The sequence below is a fragment of the Syngnathoides biaculeatus genome, chromosome 13 (assembly GCF_019802595.1).
Source record: "Syngnathoides biaculeatus isolate LvHL_M chromosome 13, ASM1980259v1, whole genome shotgun sequence".
NCBI lineage: Eukaryota > Metazoa > Chordata > Actinopteri > Syngnathiformes > Syngnathidae > Syngnathoides > Syngnathoides biaculeatus.
In genome coordinates, this window is record NC_084652.1 from 15,805,164 (window position 1) to 15,815,945 (window position 10,782).

Sequence of the window (10,782 nt, forward strand, 5' to 3'; positions counted from 1 at the left end):
TGAACAGGCTGCCTGCCTGGCTGGCTGACTTCCCACCCGTGTGTGCCTCTAGGCGGGGTCACACCTCCCATCGGGCAGCTGACATAAGAGCTGCTCCTGCTCTTTGCTTTGCTTAGCTGTGCCGGTGTGACTGCAAACCAAGCGCATGTGTAATGGCTGCTCTTGCTCTTAACACGGGTACCATAGGGAATTTCAGGAAAACAACACAAATGCACCGTTTGCCTCTGTCAGGGAGGTGATGTTTTGTTTGCGTGTCGGTTTGCGGTGTTACACAAACAATTCTTAACCTGTTTACTTGAGATGCTGTGATAATGTAGAGGCAAAAAGGCATTTCATTTTGTTCAAAATTGGCAGTAAATTATGCTACATTTTTGATAGAATTGTTGAGGTTTTTCTTTTATATATCTTGCAAGGGGACCAAAATTTATCTATTTCAAGTAAGGCTTTAGAAACTGACATTTACAACACTAAGAATAGACGGAAAACTAGAAAGGAAGATACATCAGAAGAGTTCAAGGACTGCTATGAAGATTACATATTTGAACAACATGCTTCACACTACAAGTTTTCCCCTTGATAGGATTTCCTCTGGAGCCTATTGCACTTTCCCAGCCTTCTTAGCCATGACTTCATGCAGTCCTGGAAAAATTAATTGGGATCGCTCAGGTCTTCAAAACGGGTCCCCTTAACGAGTGCTCCCCAACCTTTGGACCGGTCCGCGGTGTAAGTGTAGGCATGTTTCTCATGGACCGTGTATGTGTCTGTGTGTGCGTGTGTGTGTGTATGTATGTATATACACACACAAACTTGTGTCCTTCGGCGTTCGTGCACTGTGGGCGCGATGCAAGAGTGGGCATTGGAGTTGTCATAGGGGGCCAGACCAGACTGCAGCTCTGTACTTCCTCAATGAGAGTAGTATCTGTAAAACTTCTTCTGCCTGTGTCGAGCAGAAACCTACGACTGTATCGGAGCGGACTTGGTGCATAAAACTTGCAATAAGACCAAATTTTAAGTAGGTCCCCTGATGTTGTTTCGTTCACGAACATTTCATTCAAAAGAGCAAACTTTTTCAGTAAATGTAATGAACTGAATTACTTTATGAAATGTTTCATTCATTGAGCTCTGCCACCATTAGCAAGCCCTCTGGGACCAGGAACTGAAGGATTCAATTCTGCTGGGACCTGAAATGGAAGGGTTCCATGCAGTCTTGACTGTCAATTGAGACACGCAGCTGTTGCAGAAGAGAAGATCTTTTCAGTTTTCAAAATAAAATCCACTGACATGCGAATACACTATAACAGAAATTATGTAAAATAGTCATTCTTTCTCTATGGCCAGGGAACAAATGCCTCACGGCCCGGTACCATTCCAAGGAGGCCTGCACTTGATGATCTCTTTGAGTTTAGGAATGATCCAAAATATCAGGTCGGGTGAGTGAGGTTCCTCCAGCACTGCAAAGTTCTTCCCAGTCAGGAACCATTACCTGTTCGGGGTGTTGGGAGCAGACGTGACCTCTTCCTCCGAACAAAGAAAGCACCACAGTTTCTTTTTCTGGATGTGCTGCTTGATCTTCCGTTGCACTCTTAAGAGGAAAAGTCTTAGTTTGTGATTTGGGTTTGAGAGGGTCTTGGAAATTTTCTGACACATATCGCAGACAGTTGAACATTCCGGGACTTTTGGAGCATTCACTCATTTATGCAAGGAATACTGTGATGTCAGACTGTACCTGAAAACTGCACCAGACAGGATTACGTTAGATTCATAAATGTTCGGCAACTTCAGACTATCATTGAGGGCAACACCTGACAGACAGACACACAGAACAATCACTCAGTCATCTGGGAGCGACTCACTGTTGAGCCACTGCTCCTCTCCTTGAAGATAAGCTAGATGAGGCAACTCGGGGATCTGATTAGGATGGCTCCCTGTTGAGGTGTACCATCCAGGGATCCAGGTATGACCCAGGTCTACGCCTCCCGACGGAGTTGGAAAAGCCTCGGGATTCCCCAGGAAGAGGTTGATGAAGTGGCTGGGGAGAGGGAAGTCTGGGGTTCCTTGCTAGAGCTGCTGCCCCTGTGACCTGTCCGGATAAGCTGAACAAGAAGGATGTGAATGGATGAATTTAAAATAATTATCTATCTATCTATCTATCTATCTATCTATCTATCTATATCTATCTATCTATCTATCTATCTATCTATCTATCTATCTATCTATCTATCTATCTATCTATCTATCTATCTATCTATCTATCTATCTATCTATCTATCTATCTATCTATCTATCTATCTATCTATCTATCTATCTATCTATCTATCATGGCAATTGTACTGGAGCATCAATTCACAGATTATTTTGCATTTGCTGACGGTCTTTGACTTTCACCCACAAATAGCACATAGATGTGCTAGATAGAGTGAAGAAAATAAGTATTTGAACACCCTGCTATATTGCATGTTCTCCCAATTGGAAATCATGGAGGGGTCTGAAATTTTCATTGTAGGTGCATGTCCACTAAAAAGAAAAATCCAGAAATCACAATGTATGATTTTTTTAACGATTTATTTGTGTGATTCAGCTGCAAATAAGTATTTGAACGCCTGAGAAAACCAATATTAATATTTGGTACAGTAGCCTTTCTTTGCAATTACAAAGGTCAAATGTCTCACGTAGTTATCCACCAGGTTTGCACACACTGCAGGAGGGATTTTGGCTCACTCTTCCACACAGATCTTCTCTAGATCAGACAGGTTTCTGGGCTGTCGCTGAGAAACACGAAGTTTCAGCTCCCTCCAAAGATTTTTTGTATTGGGTTTAGGTCTGGAGACTGGCTAGGCCACGCCAGAACCTTGATATGCTTCTTACGGAGCCACTCCTTGGTTTTCCTGTCTATGTGCTTCAGGTCATTGTCATGTTGAAAGACCCAGCCATGACCCATCTTGAATGCTCTGATTGAGGGAAAGAGGTTTGTTCCCCAAAATCTCACAATACATGGCCGCGGTCATCCTCTCCTTAATACACTGCAGTCATCCTGTCCCATGCGCAGAAAAACACCCCCAAAAGATGATGCTACCACTCCATGCTTCACAGTAGGGATGGCGTTCTTTGGATGGAACTCATTCTCATTCGTCTTCCTCCAAACACACTGAATGGAATTACAACCAAAAAGTTCCATTTTGGTCTCATCTGACCACAAAACTTTCTCCCATGACTCCTCTGTACCAACCAAATGGTCATTGGCAAACTTAAGACGGGCCTTAACATGTGCTGGTTTAAGCAGGGGAACCTTCCGTGCCATGCATGATTTCAAACCATGACGTCTTAGTGTATTACCAACAGTCACCTTGGAAACGGTGGTCCCAGCTCAATATAGCAATATAGCAGGGTGTTCAAATACTTATTCTGTTCACTGTAGAGGCAGTTATCTCCTGTTACCCGTTTTTCACGAGGTATGGTTTCCAATTTTGTGTCAGTTTAGTTTGTTTTTCAGGAAATAAACGCACACACACACACTGCCAGGCAGCTGTGGAGCCAGTTAGCTTGTACTAAATTGGTTTATCTGTGAATTTGCGGCCTGCTTGTCAGCTCGCATTTTGGACTTGCGAGGTTGGGGAAAAATGCACCTACAATGCACAATTAATACGCTCTGACTGCACAATGACTTGACAATTACTGGCTGTGTGTGTTGTCTGCAGTGTTTTTTTTTTTATTGTTACTTGAGCCCACAAAAAGCACTCTTACTGCAACATTTATTGTTGCCAAGTGAATGTAATGAAAGGGTAATGTTTAGTTTTGGCTCGGCGCTGTTTTGGTTTGTTTGTGATTAATCTGGGTTTCCAGGCACATGGAACACCATGCGAATCAAGGTTTAAAAATGACTTTTTTTTTTTTTGTGGCTTTGTTGTACTTCACATAAAATACAATAGTGATAAATTCACATTTGTGTCCTTTGGACATGTTTGGATGTTGTTGTGTTTGGATGGTGATTGATAGATTTAATTCAAAATAACTAAATCTGAACTAAAAAAAAAATGCCATTTCCATTTTGACAAACTAATATGGTCAATTAAGCAAAACATAACTTCTGTCCAGAATAACGTATCATAAGAGTCTTAAGAAACATTTTTAACTTGAGAATTCGGCACGAGAAAAAAAAGTATTTTTCTGCCCTATAATGAATTCAGCTTCTCATGAATTTCAAAACTAACATAATGCTGAAACCATACCTCATGTTCCAATATATATATTTTTTTGTATCAGAGAATGTATGATGCTTCTTGTGCCCGAAATCCACACCACTCCAATTCACCCTTTAGTCAATTTTCACGCACCTTGACCTAAGTGCTTTTCATCTGCACTCATTCTCACTTGTGAAACACCCACTGAGCGTAAACTGGGACTGAAGGCACAAAGACCACAGAGGCATTATTCATTCACATCTGAGGCTGGCTTCAAATCTCTGAAACATGGAACTTTCCCGAGACTTGTGAATGTCATTGAAATCCATGAAAAAGAAAAAGCACACTGTGAATATGAAATTGCACCAGTGTGCTGTATGCAGTGTATGGTTGGCCAGTGACAATGTGCTACTTCATCGGTCCAAAGGAAATTCTCCCAGCAGCATGGTGACTTCTCAATATGTTTTGTGGCAAATGCCAGTCCGGCTTTATTATGATTTGTTTTCAGCAGTGACGTCCTCCTCGGTTGAGTCCCCAGAAGTCCACTTTAACTCAAACAACAATGGAGGTGCATTCTGACATGGTTGTACTGTACCTTCACCTTGACGCTTGCTTTCTATTTCTTTGGTATTTTTTCTGGACTCTTTCCTTTTATTATTTCCGCCTCTTCAATTTGTGATTCATTTTCCTTGTGCAGCTATATCGAGAGACGATGGCTGCAGTCTTGTGGACTGTAAACTTGCAAATAATGTGGAGTAGTCACACAGGAGCATTAAGCTGGTTAGCGATGCTTTACCTACAGTGAAGAAAATAAGTATTTGAACACCCTGCTATATTACAAGTTCTCCTACTGAGAAATCATGGAGGGGTCTGAAATTTTCATCGTAGGTGCATGTCTCACTGTGAGAGAGATCATCAAAAAAGAAAAATCCAGAAATCACAATGTATGCTTTTTTTCAGCGATTTGTGTGACACAGCTGCAAATAAGTATTTGAACACCTGAGAAAACCAATGTTACTATTTGTTACAGTAGCCTTGGTTTGCAATTACAGAGGTCAAACGTTTCCGGTAGTTGTTCACCAGGTTTGAACACACTGCACGAGGGATTTTGGCCCACTCCTCCATACAGATCTTTTCTAGATCAGACAGGTTTCTAGGCTATTGCTAAGAAACACGGAGTTTCAGCTCCCTCCAAAGTCTCCTTGGTTTTCCTGTCTATGTGCTTCAGGTCATTGTCATGTTGAAAGGCCCAGCCATGACCCATCTTCAATGCTCTCTCTGGCTGAGGGAAAGAGGTTGTTCCCCAAAATCTCACAATACATGGCTGCGGTCATCCTCTCCTTAATACAGTGCAGTCGTCCTGTCCCATGTGCAGAAAAACATCCCCAAAGCATGATGCTACCACCCCCGTGCTTCACAGTAGGGATGGTATTTTTGGAATGGAACTCATCATTCGTCTTCCTCCAAACACGGTTAGTGGAATTATGACCAAAAACTTCCATTTTGTGTCTCATTGACCACAAAACCTCTTTATCATCCAAAAGGTCATTGGCAAACTTAAGGCAGGCCTTGACATGTGCTGGTTTAAGCAGGGGAACCTTCCGTGCCATGCATGATTTCAAACCATGATGTCTCAGTGTATTACCAACAGTCACCTTGGAAACGGTGATCCCAGCTCTTTTCAGGTCATTGACCAAGTATTGTCATGTAGTCCTCGGGTGATTCCTCACCTTTCTAAGGATTATTGAGACCCCACGAGGTGATATCTTCCATGGGGCTCCACTCCGATTGAAATTGACTGTCATGTTTAGCTTCTTCCATTTTCTAATGGTTGCTCCAACAGTGGACCTTTTTTCACCAAGCTGCTTGACAATTTCTCCGTAGCCCTTTCCAGCCGTGCGGAGTTTTACAATTTTGTCTCTGGTGTCTTTGGACAGCTCTTTGGTCTTGTCCATGTTACAAGTTTGAGTCTTACCGATTGTATGGGGTGGACAGATGACTTTATGGAGCTAACGACCTCATACAGGTGCATGTGATTCAGGATAATACATGGATGGAGGTAGACTTTTAAAGGCGGACTAACAGGTCTTTGAGGGTCAGAATTCTAGCTGATAGACAGGTGTTCAAATACTTATTTGCAGCTGTATCACACAAATAAATTGTTTAAAAAAATCATACATTGTGATTTCTGGATTTTTCTTTCTAGATTATCTCTCTCACAATGGACATGCACCTACGATGAAAATTTCAGACCCCTCCATGATTTTTAAGTGGGAGAACTTGCGATATAGCAGGGTGTTCAAATACTTATTTTCTTCACTGTACTTTATTTTGCTTTAATCCTTACCTTAGGCCTGGAAAACAAAGCTTTATACACTTAAAAGATTTTTTTTTTTTAAATCTGTGACAGACCTCATTCAGAAAGTAAACTTGGCATTTAACAGTTTTAGTCATATTGTGTGTTGTGTGTGCCGATAATAACAGAACTCTACACCAACACACAATGATTCTATTCAAATGTTGAACTCGAACCATCGCATAATCTCGTAATCTCACAAAACCGAAGAAAAAACATTTCCGGCTTTGCGCCAGTGATTCCTGAATGTTCCCAAATTGTTGCCGTGGCGGATTTTCTTAGGAAAATCCTTCATGCCGTCTAGTAAACTTGACTTTTATATGGGTAAGACATGCCTTTTTTATTAAGAGCTGTTTCCTTTTCTTGAGTCATGGTGCTTTTGAATTGACTATATTCCATTGCATGTCACATGTCACTTAGATAGCTCACGTCATTGTGTAAGTTTCATCAATTAAACCACATGTCAAATTATTGTTTCATTACACATCACCTGTTCGACTGAGTTGCATGTACTGCAGACGCTGAACTGAAGTCTGTATAGCCTGGCCGGAGTAAACAGAATAAAGTGTGAAAAATGTGTGACAAGCTGTTTACATTGTTTAAGAATTATTGCAAACCTTGCTGGTTTATAAATCGGATAGACAATGATTTATAAGACAATTTGCGAGAATCACAGGCATCTGGTCGATTTATTTACTATATGTGTAGAGCTAGCAGGGCGGACATGGACCTCTGGACCACTTTGTCTGTACGTAACTCACAACTTCATTACCTGTGGCAATCTTGTCATTTTCTGTCACTTAAATTGAAATGAAAACTTACCTGTAAGACCCTTGTGGCAAACTGTGCAATAGTCCTGCAATCAATACATTTGTCCACAATGTGCAGCCGCTGGGCTCAGAAGAACACTTACGTTCCCACCCATACGACAGCAGGGTGGGATTGCAAAACCGATGTTGCTTAAACATTGAATGAAGCTGGGAGAGACGTTAGCCGCCGCTGGCCCAAGCGTATTTCAAAGGCAAACATCGGTGCGATGTATGTTTGCTGTCCCCGATCAGTCCGCACCAAAATGTATTTCATTTCTACCTTTGCCCACAACGATCTCTGTAAATATTTGATATCTCCAATATTTAGGATTGTATGGAGATCAAGCACTTTACTTCACATATGCTCACGATATATATATACAAGCTTTGCTTAATGTCACAAAACTGTGATGAATCCTCACCAAAATCGGAATCAGCTTTAATGGCCAAAAATGTAACAACACATAAGGAATTTGTTTCGTTAGTTTCGCTTTAAAATTTTGTTGAACCACAATTCAAAAGCGGTCTGATTTTCATTGGTTAACTTTCAGTAAACTTTAATGCATTACTTTTCTTCATTTCAATTTTTTTCAGTGATGAGCAGTTTAAAAAAAATGGAATCCTCTAAAAAAATAACAGTTTGTACTTATAGTTCTTTAGTTTGTCTATTAACAAAAGCAAACATTTGATTGGTTTTACAGTGTTTTAAAAATGCTATTTTTTTTCCACATTTGTTCAATATACTTTCTATTTTCTAGTATTTTATTCCGCTTTATGTATTTTAAAATGTAATTTAGATTTGTGAGCAAACAATTTTTTTATCATTTAGTTTGAATGTTTCTCAATATTTATTTATTATTAGTATTTATTTATTTATTTTCCGGTGACCTTTCCAGTTCAGCATAAATGACTTTTTTTTTTTTTAAATTCATTTCTTATTTTGCTTCTTCAGCACCCCCTGTCGGTTGGCAGTGTCGTAACTCTACGCTGTGGTCCTGATGCTGAGGGATGCAGGAGGGTGGGAGGAGTAGGTGGAGTATAAACCCTCCACGAAGGCTTTTCGTAGTGCCTCAGTCTCTGTGGCGCAATGGAATAGCGCGCTGGACTTCTAATCCAGAGGCTCCGGGTTCGAGTCCCGGCAGAGATGTTTGTGGTGGTGGCATTTTTGGCAATCTGACGGCGGAATAAAAAGCCGTCTGTGTTGATCTATTTATAGCTTTGGCGGATGGGATTCATCAACGCATGAGGAGACTTTGTATGAGACATCATCACATTTCTTGTTCAGATTTTAGTGAAATAATAATTTTCCAGGCAAAGGTCCCACTCTTTTTAATATGCTAATCTATATTTTGTAAAAAGCGACACCATTGGCATACGTAGCGGAGCTTCTCTGTGTGGGTGTGCGCGCACACGCCCACCATCTTGAGCACACACAGCCAATAGCAAAGTGTGTCGATACGGTGATACAGGGTATGTCGTGGGGACAATAGAAAATATCTATCGTGCCATTTGTTTTCTATCATTTTTAATTGTCATTCATGCAATGATTTCCACAATGTATGCCGTGGGTCTGAAATGAGTCCTTAATTCAAAATAATTTATTCGGGAAAAAAGTGTTAAGGATGCATGAGAGGCCCCTATTATTTTTTTATTTTGCAACGCTCGGAGGACACATGCATGAGCTACTTTTGATGTTGCAGTGCATTCATGTCACTTTGGCAATGGAAGAAAAACACTGTTACATGGTGCATATTTTTTAAGTTTATAGTATATAAAACCTTTTTCAGACTGATCAGCAGCTCCAAAAGCAATGAAATTTTTACTTCTCATTGCAGGCAGGCGGAGGCAAACAGGTGATCGGTCAAAAGAGCCGACGTCCAATTGTGATTAATTGAAAAGTGTGCGAAAAAGCCACACATTGCTTTGTTTTGCGGTCAAAGAAGGTGCTATAAATGAGATTCCTTTTGTTGCCAGCATGCAAATAAAATTAAATATTGATAATTACTCACTGAACTTTGTGGAAAGTGTTGTAGTCAATGGGATAAAGAAACTTAATGTACCCAACCGCGCAGAGGCACACGGAGGCAGTAAATTTGGATAAAAATCCTACAGCATTATCCCAAATCTACAAAACTGTTGCTATTGGATGGGTATTGAGCCAGGCCGAATAGCGTGAAGGATTGGGGAAGTAAAATATTTCCACTGTGCACTGTATAGTAGTGATATATTATGTATATACCACCAGGTGGTGAGATAAAAGACGTCATAGAGAGCCAGTTGTTTAGCATCAAAGTGTTATACAGTGACGAAAGTATTTGAACACTGTGCTATATTGCAAGTTCTCCCACTTACAAATCATGGAGGGGACTGAAAATTTCATTCTTGGTGCATGTCCACTGTGAGAGCGATAATCTAAAAAGAAAAATACAGAAATCACAATGTATGACTTTTTTAGGGATTTATTTGTGTGATGCAGCTGCAAATAAATATTTGAACACCTCTCTATAAACTAGAATTCTGACCCTCAAAGACCTGTTAGTCCACCTCCACTCCATGTATTATCCTGAATCAGATGCACATCTGTGAGGTTGTTAGCTGCATAAAGACACCTGTCCACCCCATACAATCAGTAAGACTCAAACTTGTAACATGGCCAAGACCAAAGAGCTGTCCAAAGACACCAGAGACAAAATTGTACAACTCCGCACAGATGGAAAGGGCAACGCAGAAATTGCCAAGAAGCTTGATGAAAAAAGGTCCAGTGTTGGAGCAAACATTAGAAAATGGAAGAAGCTAAACATTGACGGTCAATCTCAATTGGTGTGGAGCCCCATGCAAGATATCACCTCGTGGGGTCTAAATGATCCTTAGAAAGGTGAGGACTCAGCCCGGGATTACACGACAGGACTTGGTCAATGACCTGAAAAAAGATCGGACCACCGTTTCTAAGGTGGCTGTTGGTAATACACTAAGACGTCATGTTTAAAATCATGCATGGCACGGAAGGGTCTCCTGCTTAAACCAGCACATGTTAAGGCCTCGTTTTAAGTTTGCCAATGACCATTTGGATGATACAGAGGAGTCTTGGGAGAAAATTTTGTGGTCAATGAGACCAAAATGGAAGTTTTTGGTCATAATTCCACTAACCGTGTTTGGAGGAAGACGACTGATGAGTTCCATCCAAAGAACGCCATCCCTACTGTGAAGCATGGGGAGGTAGGATCATCTTTTGGGGGTGTTTTTCTGCGCATGGGACAGGATGACTGCAGTGTATTAAGGAGAGGATGACCGCGGCCATGTATTGTGAGATTTTGGGGAACAAACCTCTTTCTCTCAGTCAGAGCATTGAAGATGGGTAGTGGCTGGGTCTTTCAGCATGACAATGACCTGAAGCACACAGCCAGGAAAACCAAGGAGTGGCTCCGTAAGAAGCATATCA

At 41.0% G+C, this 10,782-nt stretch overlaps 1 non-coding gene across 1 annotated transcript; it reads left to right on the forward strand.

The window, feature by feature from the left end:
- The first annotated feature begins 8,416 nt into the window (after positions 1 to 8,416).
- trnar-ucu (transfer RNA arginine (anticodon UCU)) lies at positions 8,417 to 8,490 on the forward strand. Its single transcript has one exon. It is a non-coding gene; the product is annotated as a tRNA-Arg (tRNA).
- Positions 8,491 to 10,782: the final 2,292 nt, after the last annotated feature.